Source organism: Macrobrachium nipponense, chromosome 10, assembly GCF_015104395.2.
Source record: "Macrobrachium nipponense isolate FS-2020 chromosome 10, ASM1510439v2, whole genome shotgun sequence".
Lineage (NCBI taxonomy): Eukaryota > Metazoa > Arthropoda > Malacostraca > Decapoda > Palaemonidae > Macrobrachium > Macrobrachium nipponense.
Genome location: NC_087204.1, coordinates 80,456,808 through 80,474,677, shown reverse-complemented (window position 1 = coordinate 80,474,677; position 17,870 = coordinate 80,456,808).

The following is a 17,870-nucleotide window of genomic DNA, read 5'->3' as shown; positions in this document are numbered from 1 at the left end:
CCGCAGGTGGCCAGAGGTGTACCTGCGAAGGGCGGCTCAAAGTACTCCCAAAAGCGTCGAATAAAATATATTAAGGGCGGCAGCTGCAAGAGCAAAAAAGGGACAGCCTCTGTAGATAACCCGAACTGTCTGCCCAAACACTCGCTCTGTCTCTTCTCACCTCCTTCACCGAGGACTCGAGTCACGTACCCAAACGTAAAAACAAAAAAGAGGTACAAGTGTTAAAAGGGTAATTCAAAAACTTTAACGAGCGGGGAGGAGGCGCAAAATCACCACACTACAACTTAACTTTCGTAATATATATACAATACAAATTTCCTTAAAAATAAATACTTAAATACTAAATGCCTTAATATTAAAGGTTAACAAAATCACAAGGTTGACTAAAAACTGAAAAATTACGTTAACATCTGATATGCATGCTTACCGATACCTTTATAGTTGTACAACACATTGATATGTATCCAGTTATAATTGTAGGATATCCATCCATGTGCATTCAAAACATTATTTTAGCCCCTGCCAAACATGGCGTGTTTATCAAAGGAAAATTCTATAAATCTTCTAAAACATTAAAATCCATTTTGGACAAAAAGGAGACAGACAATCAAACAGTAACGTACATTGAAGAAACCAATCACTTGTCTCATGAATCATGATATTGTCCAAGCGACCCAACAGAATTCTCGCACACCCGCACTGGCAGCTTGCACACAATCTCTCGAGCCGAATGGCACCCTTGAATATCTCAGTGTGTCAAGAAAACCTTGCCAGGATCTGAAATTTTAATCCTTCCAGACACTCTGAAAATTAACGAACTTTCCACGACACCAGCCTTATACACTGTTGACTCACAGCAACAGGTTAACATTGAAATCTGTAACCATTTGAATACCAATCTAGTAATCCACAAAATTCAACATATTGTGGATATGGAAGTGTATAAATACCACATTCTTACAGTTACTGAAATTAATCACGCTCAACCCGTTGTTGGCGAATCCCTCTTACAATCTATCAAAAGTAAAATCACTAAAGACATTCAAGAGGTGGGGATACAGAAGAAATTTTTTCAGCTTTCATCTAAATATCATGATGTTTTCTCTAGGGAAAACGGATGTCACTGAACACCAAATACAGTTAAAAGACAAGCATAAAGTTATTTATGTACCTTCGTATCGACTCCCTATGAAATTTCAGAATGAGATTAATGACGAAGTAGATAAGATGTTAGAAGAAGGAGTCATTAGGAAATCGAACAGCCCAATATAAAATTTTCCCTTAATGTTTGTACCCCACCCCAAAAAAATTGGACTTGGCGAATTTGCGTAGATTTCCATTGCTTAAACAAGGAAACACAATTCCCGATCATTTTCTGGTGCCATGTACCGACGATATCTTATCCTTGTTAGGACAGAATAGATATTTCACTAGCTTGGACTTAATTAAATGCTTTCTCCAGATACCCTTAGCTAAAGAGAGTACCCATACACCGCCTTCAGCACAGCCAGTGGACACTATGAATTTTTACAATGACATTCACCAGAATTATTAATATAGTGTTTGGAGACTTATTGGGTGATACTCTTCATGCCTAGTGGACAATCTTGTAATCTTTTCTAATACCTTAGAAGAACATTTGCATAAACTAGAGCTAGTGCTACAGAGACTAAGGCAAGACAATTTAAGAGTAAAAATATCAAAATGTGAGTTTTTTAAGATATAGTTAGTCTATTTAGGTTTTACGGTATCTAGTCAAGGTCTAAGGTAGTCCACGATAAGGTGTTGGCTATCTGTAACTTTCCGGTACCTACTAACGTAAAGGGGATACAACAATTTCTGAGGTGTTCCGGTTACTATAGAAGGTTTGTGTGCAACTATTCAATCATAGGAGCTCCTTTAACGGATCTTACAAAGAAGGGCGTAGATTTTATATGGTCTGAAACACATCAACAGGCGTTTGATACCTTAAAGGAGAAATAGTGTAGTTCACCTATCTTAAAATTCCCTGATTTCAGTAAGGAATTCTTTATCACAACTGACGCCTCAGACAAAGGGGTAGGAGGGGAACTACTTCACCAATATGATAAACAGTTCTTCCCTATAGTTTTTTATTCATGTAAACTGAAGCCCTCCGAAAGCAAATATGCTGTAATAGACAAGGAAGGGCTAGGTATCGTTAACTCGCTAGTACATTTTAAGTTCATAATCCACAGCTATCCTGTTAAGGTCCTTACTGACATAAGCCCCTCACCGAATTCTTCAAAGGCTTTAATCACAACTCCCAAAAGAACTCGGTGGCATATGATCATTCAGGACTTTGGTGCAAAGATAGGATACTTACCTGGGAAAGCAAATATCATTGCTGACGCATTATCCCGCAACCCCGCGCCATCACGTACGGAACCATTAGCTGAACTAGAAGATATAGCAACATCCGAGCCCATTTTTAAAACAGTATCTGAACAAGAAAATTCACTAATCCAAACGATCGCGCACATTGAAGACCCGGGTTGGAGCGCTGAGCTGGTACAGACTGAACAAAGGAAAGATCAGCAGTTAAGTAAAATTACAGAGGCTTTGAACGGAAATCCTAAAGAAAAAGAATATTTAAAGTATGTGCAGGAGAATTATATAATTAAATATAATAATCTGTGTAGGTCCGTGACGAGGAAAACCCGAAGCACACCGCAGGTGACTAACGACCAGGTAGTAGTACCAATCTCTCTTATACCAATCGTCCTAAACTGGTTGCATTCCAATCCCTTACATGGTCATCGTGGGTTCTCTATTATGTCACAGAAAGCCAAATCACTATTCTACTTGTCTACAATGCTTACAGATATGAAAAAACACATAGCTAATTGTCACATTTGTCATGAAAACAAAGGCACACTAAGACACCTGTCAGCCTAGGGCCTAACCCATGGCCAAATCAACCCTTTGAAAGAGTACACTTAGATTTATTAACAGGATTTTACGAGTCTGACAGAGGAAATAAGCACCTCTTAGTGTTAATCGATGCCTTGACCAGATGCACAGAATTAATAGCACTACAAACAAAAACCGCAATTGAATGCGCTAGAAAATTCTACGAGTGCTACATCTGTAAACACGGAATTCCACACATGATAATCTCTGACTCTGGTGGAGAATTCAATAATCATTTCCTTAACTAGATGTGCGAATTCCTTTGGATTAAGAAAATCAATACCATGATTTATCACCCAGAGTCAAACGGATTGGTGGAAAGGGTAAATAGGAAAGTGTTAAATGTCCTACGAGTTACACTTGGGGGAATGGATCCCACTGGGATATTGCCATCCCCGCGGTTTTAAGTACTCTTAATCATTCGTATCACGTATCTATAAAAATGTTGCCACATAAAGCACTTTACGGCATCCCCGCTAGGGCGCCTTTCCATATCCTTACGGCAACAAATAATCTAGAAAAATCGCCCAAGCGTAAGCAGATATGATATACTTCGTAAGAATCTAGAAGCAGCCCAAATAATAATGAAAAAGAATCATGATAAAACCGCCAAACAATCAAAACCATATGCAGTAGGTGATCAAATCTATATACAAATATACGTGCGCAAGGGTTTGAACTATAAACTAATGCCTAAATTTGAAGGACCGTTCTGCATTAAAGAAATATTAACGGCAGATAGGCCGAAGGTTCAAAACATATCACAGCCTACTGACATACATACTGTGCCACTGGCTCACGTTCGAAGCTAATGGAAAGGGGAAGAAAGGATAAATGAGAGGAATATATTTATAGATATAAAACTTACATAATAAACTAGTATATATAAAACTTGCATGAAAATATATTTTACCTGTATTGAATGAGAAGTAGCTAATTTAAACATGAGCAATTACATATAATTCACTATTTGCAGGTTTCCAACATGAAGCTTATATTGTTCTGATTGGTACTTTTTGTTCAGGTCTTTTTCTCGTGTGGGACGAGTTCCAAAACAAGGTATATCCAATTCACTCATGGCTCAATCATTGAAAGAACCGAGGACATATTTATTACAGCGAGCAACGTAATGCTGAAGTTGATTTGCAAGCAATGACCAACTACACTGTTCACAGAATAAGCACCATCATCAGGGAGAGAGCTTATTTTGCTAATTTCTCCTGGGGTAATACCATATCCCTGCCACTCCCTTTGCCTTACAATCAAAAGGTAGCCCAGCAGCTGAAGCGTTTGGGTACCATGGTCCATACTTCCCCCGCTTACAATGTTGACAAGGATCTTCGTTTCTATATTTTGTTAGCTGTGACCCTGGTGACGGTCGTGATTCTGGTCACCGTGAATGTATTTGCTCGGTGTAGGATGAAGAGAAAAGGATGGCTCATCAAGAGAACGTTGGAGACCATCCAGACAATCTTCCTTATGCCTTTAAGACATTTAATGTCAAGAGTCAGCTGAAACTGGCCATTTCCTTTGACTCAATGAAGTTGTTTGGAACTGTGAATTGCGCGAAAAGTTGTTTAAGACGCTGGCTAACTGTGTAGTAGAAACCTCTTGACAAAGCATTCCATATGTAAAAGTATCAGTATCTTAAAAATAATCGGTGCAAATTAATCTATACAATATATCTATCAGCGCACCTATTTGAAGCATATAGAAGTTAAACAATGAATCAATTTATCTGTGCGTGTACGCACTAGGAACCTATATAAAGTGCACATATCTCAATCACATTTATTTGAATCAATAACGTCAATTAATACATACGTGCATGTGTATATCAGGTAGTACCTATAATCAACCCGTTACCTTATATCTTATCACATTTTGGTACCATTAATTTGTTATCAATATATGAATTTTAACATATAATCTTTGTCATGTAACCATCAGAAATACGCTAGTATTTTTGTTGAATATGTATCTTCATGACTGGCGTTATACAAATGTATCAATATATATCACATATAATCCTTAGTATTTAGAATCATATCATATGCATATGTCTTGTACGTGGATCTGTATCTGTATACTCCATGTATTTTTTTTACTTATAATCATTTTACATATATATCTGATTTTTACATATAACCAGTTAAATATCATTTCCTTAAGCATTCTGTTGGTAGTTATATGTTTACCATACCTTGTGTATTTATATCTAAAATCACACTTATTACACATCATGTGGTAAGGCAATCTTTCCGACCTGGCTATTCCTTTATGTTTGATTTTGTTCGTGACCGAACAGTAATGTAAGTGTTTACATTAAAAATAAGAATATGTGTAAACATTCTGTAGAGTAATGCATGCAACATGAATCAGGCCATACGCCAAGGAGGTCATGCAGGAAAGATTGTCCAAAATCCAAGTGTGTGAACACCCTGTATCAGAAGTATCTATGTCGGACATAAACACACCAACAATGCCTTCTCTGGGAACCATTTGACCCCCGCGAGACGTCAAGGCGTACGTGACTAACCTAGATAAGTATGTTTAGTTTATATGTCTGTATATTGAGCAAATCATAGGCAAGTTTTGCTTGCCTATGATTTGTAAACGAATTGTATCTCAGACTTCCTCTACCACTCTTAGTTTAAACATCTATTCAGAAACCTTCTCTGCATCTGTCTCACGATGTAAGCTAGAGGAATATATCCTACTTTTGTACTATGTGTTTCCACGATTAACCTCTGCACAAGAAAGAAGTAATTGAATCGAAACATAAGAGAATATCTTCACAGTCAACGGAGACATACTAAGAGTGGATGGAGTGATTCCAACCGACGTTTGCTATGCAAACCAAAATTACAACATTGTGACTCGTTTGTAAATACGATGAAGTCACTTACACACGGGTCATATCGATTTTTTTTTTTTTTTTTTTTTTGCAAATGATTGCCTACAACTAAAAAAAACAAAAAGAAATTTCCACCGAAATGTATTTTAAAAAATAATGTAAATACTTAGGACACTTTTTTTTTATATTAGCTTTAATGGCGACATGCAGACACTAGGACCGAGAACTAGCAACTGGAGGACGATTATGACGGCCAATAACATTTCCTATTAGATAATTGGTGGGGAGAGAGAAAGGCATCTTAGATGGCAATTTAATTTAACCAATGATCGTTATTAATTAACTCAGTAACGTGGAGTTTAATTATCCTGCATTAATGCAATGGAATTATGTAGTGTGGAAAAGATCATAGTCGTTTCTAATCTATTTACATCAATAGTTCCGCGGATGAAAATAAAAAGTCGTGGTTATAACTTGACCAATATCCTAACTGAAGTATTAACATTATTTTTGCCATATTTTTTTCTCTGGTCAGCCACGATGAACTTTTTTACCGAAATGTTTTGCTCATCAATAATTTACCTTCAAAATGCTTTAAATATTCCATCACAGAGAGTCAATATTTTGTTCAATGCCAAGTTTCTAAAAAATATTGCTTAAATTTTGATGGTTTATTATGTTCACTCTGTCAAACCCCCTTATTTTATTATCGTTCCCAATCACTGTATATCATGCAAAAATTCATCAGAAATACAAAAGAGTCATCAATAATAAAAATAATCATCGAAAGAACCAACCAATAGGAAAACGAAGATTACAGATCATCCTTCTAAAAACCAAATCGTTTATAATCTTCAAATAACCGAAAGTTTGCACATTTATCTGTTTCTTATTACTTTCCGTTATTTCTTTCAAATGAACATATTTGGAAGCTCGAATTTCAAGTCAGTGGACCTTGTGTTATTCCATGTGAAAAGCGTTAATTTTCTGAATAATAATAATTTAAACAACAAATACTGTACTGAGGTTAATGTCAGATAAATCGTTTAAAGGTCATCAGAACACAAGAGCTGCGAAAAAATGGCTTGAAGGATTAAGGCATTTTCTCTCAGGTGGGAATGGGGTTTTATGATATGAATTGGCCTGATTGACTGATTGATAGATTGTGAGGTTTTGGCCTTAAGGCCAAGCGCTGGAATCTATCAGGATTTTTCATCGCCTATTAATTAGTGTGACACCTTTTTGTTATTCAACAGTGGTAGTCCATAAGGCCTGGAATCGCCTTAAACCATCTATATAACAAGTACCATCTAATACATTTATACATATTTATTTGTGTGTATGCGTGTATATATATACATAATATTATATATATATATATATTATAGATATATATATATATAAACAAATATTATACATAATATATATACATACATATATTTATATACGTTTATATATCCATGTAATACTTGTATGTGTTTATACATACATATGTGTGTAAGATATGTTTTCCACTTTTACGACGTAATAATTAAGTTGATATAGTTACATTCTATTTCCAAACCATTTATCCCTAGAGGAGCAGCATGATTCGACCCGGCATTTGTAGTTTCTATTACATTCCAAAGGAAAAAAAATATCCTTGCTAAACGTCCGTAAATGTTTCATATTTTTGACACCACTTCTGAAGCCAATGCACCAAACACCAGGTTGACAACCGAATCAATCCGCTGCGTTTTGCTGGCATCAACGTTCAAACAAGAAGGGAATTGGAGTCCATTAATTCATTAATAAAAGGGCATTCGCTAAGCAAACCCATCACCCTTCATTGCATCCCCTCCGATCACAATAAAGTTTCCCAAAAAGATAACATTATTTGCTTTGTTGTTTTTCACACTACTCGATTCTAAAGAAGAAAAGAAACGAACAACGTTGCTGATAGAGTTATCGTTTCCTGATATTTTCTTTCATTCTCTTGTTTCTTCTTATTTTCTTTCATTCGTTTTGTCATTTTTCTCTTTTACTTAAAGGGGGGGTGTGACAATTCTTTAATCACGCAGTGTCAACCACAAAGGAATTATGCGAATTTTTCTATTGTCATCGAGAATTATTGTTTTTGTAGATGCATTATTATTATTATTATTATTATTATTATTATTATTATTATTATTATTATTATTATTATTATTATTATTATTATTAACTGAGGAACCTCCTTAACGAGGCTATGATATTGACAATTAAAAGCCACAGTAGTGTTAACGTATGTTATTGTACAATACTAAAAATTGCTAGAGAGACTTTCGGATACTGGGTAGGAACAGTATCGAAAATCTCTCCTAGCAATTTTAGCATTGACAATAATATATTTTAACATTAATGTGGCTTTTGATTGTCATTATTATTATTATTATTATTATTATTATTATTATTATTATTATTATTATTATTATTATTATTATTATTATTATTATTAAAAAATATCACAATTATGTATTAAAAATATATTTCTATGTAAAAATATAAAACAAAGACTTTCGAACACCTGAACGGTGTTCCTACAGTGTAACGTTAAAATGTAATCATTATATTTTTTTTAACGTTACAATGATGATGTGAACGGTGTTTTACATAGAAATATATTTTTAATGTATAATTGTGGATATTTTTTACCAATTTGTTTTCACAAAACTATGAATTTCTGAACAAACAAGCAGATCAACTTGATCATATTATTATTATTATTATTATTATTATTATTATTAATATTATTATTATTATTATTATTATTATTTAGTAACACCTTTTCGTTATATCTTTTTGAAAGTTGGCTGAAAGGTACCCCAATGTCTGATTATCCTATCAAATATTATTACTGAGGCCTGTTTGCCGAAACAGCATTAAAAGGGCAATTTTTGGTCACTATTAAGCGAAAATATCTCCAGAAGCAAATACATCGAATATTTATTAATCGTTCGAATAAATGGGAGACCTGTGTGTAACCAAGGTTTTTCTCTGAAATTATGATATCAGGCTTTCCCAGTAACCATAAAGTAGCAACATAATAATGTAACTACGTAACTTATAATTATAATCCAATTTCTTTTGCAGAGTTTATGTAAAGAATTCATGCCCTAATAGCGTTTTTTTAACCGCACATTACAAATAACGGAAAAAGGAAATGAACTCTCTTAACGAAATAATGCCTAAATAGTGTATAATAATAATTGCAAAATACTGACATTGTAAGTAAACCAATTCGAAAACATGAGTGCACAGATATTCCGATCCAGAAAGAAACCAGTAATTCAAATCAGTATAAACTCCAGCAATGCCAATAGAAGCCATTACTGTAATCCCATTAAAAGGGCTTCAGGACCATTTTAGAAGGGAAGACTAAGACTCAACAGGGGTTTTAATGGTTTTACAGCTGAAGAGGCATGACTATTTTTGTTATTCGGTGTATTCTGTGAATTCATTCACTGTATTCAATGCATGAAGAGGTGTATTCTATCACGGCAAGGTTTTTGTTAGATGCATCTGAAAATGATCGATAAGTATCAAACTGATAACGAATAATAGTTCTTGAAAGATGAGAATGTACCGAAAGGTGGTTTTATTTGATAGATTATAGCATCCTTTGTAGTTCTACAATGTACGGAATTTCTAGTTTTATCCAACTGAGAATAATTCCGGACACCCAGACTTGTAATACCAAAAGGAAAAAAATATGGTTCTTTTACGCGTCTTTTGATACTCTGAGAAACATTCCTATAATTATCAGAAATTAATTTGAATTGCGGGAGTGATATATACTGATAATTTCAAAAACATTTCTGCAAATTCTCAAACATCTTAAGTGCCTTAATTATATGGCCCAAATTGATATTTTCAAGGAAATCTTTTGCCAATAACTTAAATGATGCTTTGGGATTTTAGGTAAGAATATATATTCTATGTTTTATTTTAAAGATATCCTTTCTTTTTAAGAATACAGAGATATATTGTAGCGAGGCTTCATTAAGAAGCTGCGTCTAGAAACTTACAGAGGTCACAATACAATCACTTGTGTAAGTTGAAGGATGGAAAGATGCATATAAATCAATATACAAGACATGACTAAAGCTATGGTATGTATGGCTGAAATGCTGACATTTACACGTGGTAAATAAATAATACATTTAACATATAAAATAATATGAATGAAAATATATCTACAAAAGATGCGTGACGTATGCTGTTTTACTTGTGTACACGGAAATGTTTGTTGTGAGGAGATTAGCCGGCCAGGTATGATGGAAGTGTGTGGATGCACGTAGGACCCTACCGGGCTCTCCAATCCCCTTGGAGAGGCCTATGGTTGTTGGTTGGTGTCTGGGAGGTATGCTGGCTTTAAGTGGTCGTTGGAGACTTGTAGTTAGTTCTGCCATCCTTTCATCTAGTAGGCTTTGTGTCTTCTCTGGGTGACATGGTATGGTCCCGAGTAGGCTGGGGAGATAGGGCGAGTGCGAGTGTGTCTACCCATATGAATGCATATTTGCGTTTTGCAGCTTGCTGGGGACATACATTCCCCTGGCCATGTGGTAAGTCGTCTTGGCTGGCCTTATTCGTTCTAATGCTTTACAGGTGTCGGATGGGGATGTTAGGCTCGTTTGGTTTAGAAAGACATCTGCCGGCAAATGTTAGTGCTTGGCCGCACAGGGCTTCTGCTGGAGATGCATGGAATGCCATGTGTGGTGATATTCTCAGGCCCAGTAAGACCCAAGGCAACTCCTTTCTCCAACTCCCCCCCTTGACATCTGGTGGTTAGTGATGCTTTCAATGACAGATGTAGCCTTTCAGTGATGCCATTTGCTTCTGGGTTGTAGGCTGTCGTGTGTATTATCTTTATCCCCAAACTGCAAGGGTGTTCCATAAGGCGAACTTGAAGTTGGCCACCCTTTCGCTCATGATGATCTGTTGTCCCATCCGATGAGAGCTTTCACACAACTCCCTTCTGTATATTGCCATATTGGTATTGCTTCAGGCCACCTGGATTTGTGTTGATGATGGTAAACAGGTATCTGTACCCCTAAGAGGAGGGTAGAGGTCCCACTATGTCGACGTGCATGTGGGCAAGTCGGTGGTATGTTGTGTAGAACTCTCCAATCCTGCTCTGTCTTGTGATTTGCTATGTCTGACACGTAATGTGTTCTCTCATCCAGTTTTTATGTCCCTTGTTCATTCCCCACCAGATGTACAGCTCTACTGAAGAATGCCAGCAGACAATGACCATCATCTGTTTCCTGCTCAAGTTCAGCACCCATCACAGTGTTACTCAGTTCCATCATTGGGTAGAGAAAGTTTTAATGTGGTTACAGATTTTATTACTGGTTATGCTGAAAGAAATGCATTATCTTGATTTTCTGACCAACTTAATTATTTTTTGATTTTCCCCTGTAGGCATTGGTAGATTGGACTCATTATTTTAGCAATATTCGGGGTAAATCTATGATAATAATTAATCAGAACTGGAGCGCTGAAGGTTCCGTGCTGTTGACTGTGGGACTGGGACCATCATGCTGCTGCTGCTGCATTGGTGGCTTGGTGCGCTTCGCTGTCTTGTGGGCCATGTGTACTGTGTCAACTCATTTTAGGAATTCTTTGATTGGCATGATAGAGGCATTGGACATGGCCACCACTGTTCGGCAGGATAGTTTTATGAGGAAGGCCTCCCTCACAAGGTGTAGGGTTGACTCAGGTTAGCCATCTGTGGCAGGTAGCATTATGAACTGCCACAACTGCTTGTAGACCTGAGATGGCTGCTCGTCTTCTCATGGGGAATTTCTTGGCTCTTAGGGTAGGTGGCATGCTGAAGGATGACTTCAGCTGGTCCTTTCATAATTCGTAGGTGACGGGGGTTTGAAGTTTTGCAAGCCATCCTGCATCTTGCTCGAAAACGTCGCCCGGCCAGAATTCGAGGACGACGTCTGCTTTGTTTGCTGTGAAGGTAATTTTCTTTGATCAGAAGATTGTCTCCTCCCTGAAGAACCAAGTTTCTGGGTAGGGGGGTGTGAATGAGGGCAGACGTATGGAGGCAGTGATGATGGTGTTGTTGTGCCCTTTTTTAAGGTAGAGTTTTAAAGTGTATGTTCGCTTACCTGCTTCTCTCTTCTTGATGATTCGTTGTGCAGTCTGGTTCTATGTTTAACTTATGCTTCTTCTTAATGTTAGTTCTGGATTAATAATCTTAATCGGCTTAGTCAATCAGGAGAAGTTTGAATGAGACGAATAGCAGAGTTTCTTTCTTTACTGTAGCAAAGAATACAAGTTACAACTACAAAGCTTATAAATCTATTTTTGGACCCTGGCCATATTTCTGCTTCGTTACTAAACGACGACCGCCGGTCCTCTCTGTCTTCTTCTGTCATTCTGAAATTCAGCCATCCTTGGTTCGAATTTGGCACCACCTCCTTAGGCGGTGTAGGTTCTGGTTCTCCGCCCAATCTGAATTCTTGATTCGTGGAGCGTTCTTTCCTTATCTTTTCCCCATCCCCTTTTAGGTGGGGTTAACATGTTAATTCCTCCTTTTCCAGGCGGAGTCAGTAATTTAACATGTTAATACCTCCTCCTGGAGGTGGGTCTACATTATCGATAGAAGCTGAGTAAGTCTGGTGCAAGGTCACAGGTCAAAGATTTTATGACAGTCTTAAGATTTTAATTGCGATGGTGTTATGGTACAACTTCCTGTGACTAAGGTTTTGTGATCAAATTCTGGCTCACACACCAAAGCTCAATTTACTCTCTCTTTTCCTCTCTCATTCTCGTTATTTTCACTGTTCTTTGATTATTCTCTTTCTGTTTTTACGCTACCCTATCTACTATTATTTCTTATAGCTATCATTACAGTGTCGCTGGAGAGGCTGGCATCATTGGGGCTAGTTGGGCTGGTCATCTCCGTGGTCACCAGTGTAGTAACAACAACGATGGGTCAGTAGCTCTTGCAAGTTGAAATGTAATGCTTGACACGAGGCGAACTAAACGGAGGTCACATACAAGCATCTGGTTGTTGAAGGATGGAAAGATGCATGTAATTCGATGTACAAGACGCGACTAAAGCTGTGGTACATATAGCTGAAATAACTGATCTTGTAATGCATATGGTAATAATGGATATTTAACATCCACAGTAATGTGAATGAAAGTATTTGTACAAAAGATGCGTGACATATGCTATGTTTTTTGCGTACAGAGATGTTTGTTGTGAGGAGATTAGCCGGCCAGATAACCTTATAGAGAAAATATTCGTTGAGCATTAAACACAATAAACACAGCTAAAAGAATTAATTTAAATCATCTAGAGCTATGGAGGAATACATATTATAGTGATCACCCATCCAAACAGAATAGGCTCAAAAATTGCTTCACTTTGTTGATTGTGCGACCAGTAATTTAGTAAACATATTATTATTATGATTATCACGTAGCAATTCATTCAGATTGAAAAGCGAATAAGGGCAAAAGGATAAAAAAAACAAAAAAAAATATTAAGGTAAAATTCATGAAACGCAGAAAAACTCTAAAAAAATATCATATAATCAACATATAAAGGAAGATGTCTGGAAAAAAATCAGTAGAAAGGCGAGCACAAAATCTCCCCATAGTTCGGAGAAAAGTGGCATAACATGCTGAATACATTGCAACACAATATGTAAAAAAATTCGTCGCGGGATAATAACCCACTTCGCCGTGGAAATTGTGAGCTAAATTAATTGAGGAGCAACGCTCCGGAAAAATGAAAGTGTATCAGGTTCACTGACACGACCGTCTTTGCTGATTAGTAAAAATTGCTGAGGATTTCGACGACCAGCTGGTGCCTATTTGCAGTCTGTTTAGGGATTTTCGCCTTTTATGCAGTCTTGGAAACTGAGACATGCGGAAGGCATTTTTGAGTTTGGTATTTAGTTTTGTAAATATGGCTGAACTTAACATTTAAGTATAAATTTCATTATGTATAAATTTTTATTTTCGTAACTCTCTTACCCAAATGATTTAAAGACCATAAGGGCGTTTTTATGCATTAAAGAACTACACATCAAACATTTGAGTTAACGAACTAATTGTATTTCTGGAAGCATGAGTAGTTTCTTTTCAATCAAGATGCCCGTGCGAAGAATCTTGTTTAACCTCATTCGTGAATCAAAGGTGCATCTTTCTCAGTTTATTATTATTTTAATTAAAAGTGATAAATGAAAGTAAGAATGATCATTTGGAGAGGGCAGAGTTAAAACGTCAGGTGGGTGATTTTAATTGAAAACTTCTTGCACTGAGCCTCAGGCTTCTGGCTGTCACCAGAAAAATCCCCGAGTCTTAGACCTAGGACATTAACCTCTACAAAATTGAATGAATATAACTACGTCAAGTTGTGCTGATAAGGAAACAAAAAGACAATAACTGAAAATCATTTTGAACAATGAAAAGAAATACGCCTAATGACTATGATTGGAAGAAGGAACAGGGTGATATAGTTGGTAAATATATCTTAAATCTATAGCTAGTCAGATGGAGGAAAGTTGGCAGTTAAAACGGTTAATCATTCGTTTTTATCAAATTTAAACACTGATAAAACATTCTAGAATTTATTTCAGTATTAAAGCATGGAAATTATGCAGCGAGAAAGAACGTGAGAAATACTTGCTCATTCACCAAAGATATCATAACAATAATTAAATATTCCTGAAATAAAAATCTGCACTAAACCCCGAGACCTAGTTATAGAACAGAAACAATAGAATCGCTAAGCAGCTGCCGAACTAAATAGAACCCTGATTAAGTAATCTGAAAGCTATTTTCCATTAAACTCAGAGACGAAGGCTTAAAATGAGGTAAAATGCAAAGGGTCTGTCACTACTTAATCAGACCATTTATACTTTACACTGAGGAAGGAAATCATATCATTAGAGAAAGGAACTTAACATCTCAACTGAAACGAAATGCCGAGAAAGAGAGAGGTATCTTCAAAAGAAAAAAAGGTCTCATCTCAGATGGAGGCATTTCCTAAAGGGTTTCAGGCTGCAACATAAGGAACGAAAAACACTTTTCCTTTGAAAAGCAAAACAATTAAAACAGAAGGGGAAGTAGCCTCTAGTTACCAAAATGAAGGGGAAAACTAAGCTAGAAGATGGGAAAGAGAAATTAAGTACAAAAAAGTTACGACAGGAAATAAAAAAGAAATTAAGGAAACGATAAATACTGAAAACGAAACCTTAAAAAGAACGAAAACAACAAATAACGAGATTAGGAATTTTATTTCATCAGCGATTTTTATTTCAACGCAACGTATAGGAAGTATTAGAATGGAGGGGAAACTGAAACCGGGAATAATAATCACTTTTAATTACGCTTATCAGGAAGACAAAGAGTTACAGTTGAATGTGAATTATGTCATTATCAGCTTTTCCATGATGACCTACATATTTTACTGTCACTGAATCTGAAAAGTGTATATATACAGACAGACAGCCAGACAAACAGACAGACAGAGCACCCTAATTTACTTGACTTATGAGTCTGCGAAATTAGTTAAACATTTGCATCATTTTTCATGGGACAGTGCGGTGGCATACAAATGATTTTGAAACGTAGAGCGTAAAGAAGCAAGTATAAATTGCGCCGTATTTTCTTCTGGGCAATCAAGTTTTCTGTACAGCAGCTGGAAAAAATGTGCCATTTAGGTGTCGAATCTTGTTTCCGAGAATGTTCAAGCATTCTTTCTGTGTGTGTTTTCCTTCTTTCGAGTGGTAAGAACTCACCTTAACAATCTCTAGCCAAGTTGAGTAGGACCAAAGTCTTCACAGCTGCAGCTTACACTTAATGAGAACAATAGCTACCACACACATACAATGGACAAAACGCTACAATAGCAGATAATCATAGCTAAAACACAACACAGGGGACGAAAAATATAAAGAAACACTGCTCAAACACCACAGCAAGACACACACACACACTCTAACCTTACCTACAAATTCAGTCTTCACCACCAAGACCTAACTACACCTCCACACTCAACTGTGGTTCTCGATAACAACGAAGAGTCAGCTTGGCAGCACTAACCATCTGGAACCTGCACCAGCGAGGTCTAGAGCCCAACAACAACAACCCAATCCATTTTGTTCTTTCCACCATCAAGACTACAGTTGCCAACCTTTCAGCTCCTGCAGTGTTCTCAGTGCTTTGCTTTACTGTACACTTAACATTTACTTATTTGTTAAATATACACTAACATTTATCGTGCAATACTAATAAAGACTTAAACCTAGAATTATACCCCAACAACCTTAATATTATGTTGTTTGCACCACCCCCCGCCCCTTGATCTCAATCTCACTTATCTTCAGTGTCCCCAGACACATAATCCCTCATCCAAACAGGAGGGTGTCTGTCCCTCCTGTAGACTGTCATTGCTCAACCACTTCTTCCACTTCCAGGTCCTGTTGGTTCCCTTCGCCATCTACTTCACTCTCACTCTCCTCACTAACCACCATTGTCTGAATATCTAGAATATTCCTTGGTATCCCGTCAACAGAAACGTTATTCTGTGAATTCACATTTGTCACCATTCTCCTTTCCCACTGAGATGTGCATTTTGCATTACTTGGCTTATCCCATACCTCATCTCCTCACCCTTCAATGTTGTAGCCATCTCCTTGTTTAACTGCTGGTACTATACTGGGGTGGCGCCACTCATACTTAACACTGCTTTCTGAGGCACTGACTCTCCATCCTGCCCAGACCTGGGAGAGCAGTAGTACTAAAATACTGCTTCTTTCGCTGAATCTGCGCCTTCTCTGCCATTAATGTTTAATAGGCCGATAGTGCCTCTCTACCATGCTATTTTCTGTCGGTCAACGTGCTGCTCTAAAGAAGCGGCTTATGTTCCACCTATCAAACATAACACGTGAGCGGAAAGATGTGCCGTTATCCATTAGCACCTGACTGACTGGCCTCCTTTCTAAGAAAACTTTAATTTAGCATTCTTGCTATCTCGCCTGCATTTTCAGCTTTCTTTCAATTCCCTCCAGATGGCAACTCTAAACCTCCCTCTCTCATAACAGAGGATCTACTTTTCTGACTACAAAACAGACTCCTTTCAACACCCATGTGAATGGCAACTGCATGAAGGCTCTTTCCCACTAACATTCCCCATCAACATGCTTCAATCTCCTCTTCTCTTTTCCTTCTTTCAGGGACTTCAGTATATGCTTTCTTAACTCTTGTCAAAATATCAGCTCTATTTTTCTCTGAAGGTACAAAAACCATCTTCACTTGCAATCCTAATTCCTCTATCAGTTCCTTTAAAATACAAAGGCTGCATTTCACCAGGATCTCGGCTGCTTCCTTTGTCCAAACTCTAATTTCAGAAGTCAAAACGGAGTTGATCCACCCAAAAAACCAAACCACCACCACGTCAAAAACTTTACTTCAATTTCATGCAGATTCCATTTCAGTGCCAAAATAATTATTTTGAGCACTTCCTCTAGCTTGGCAACATTAGTATGTTTGTAGTCATCTTTCTCCCTTCAGCCATCTCCATCTTCCACTATGTCTCCCCCAATTTCTAACACGACCCCTGTTGCAATGCTACTAGCATCACATCATATAACGCCCATCTCTGTCTTAGGTGCATACCACCTTCCTTAACTAGATCTTCTTTTTTTACCTTTTCCACAATGTCACAAACACCTCACCAAAGTCTCTCTTCTACCTTGTCGTCCCAACTCTTGCCTTCTGTTCACCGTTTTACATAACTGCACGAGGTCCAAAGCCAGCCTGCCACAGGGTAGTACCCCGCCAGCTTTCCACACACAATGAATAAAGTTCCCTCCTACTTATCTTCTCTTCCACCTCTGGAATCTCATTACCTTGATGGAAGACCAGATAAACCCACTCTCAAACATAGGACCATTCCTCCTTCTATTGAGAGAGGTGGTTTGGTAACCAAGCCAAACTTTGCTAGGTCCCGCACAACTGCGGAGTTGTCACTAAGGTTTCATTCACGATAATGTCATCTCTGTAGGAGTCCGTGGCTTCTCCTATGGCT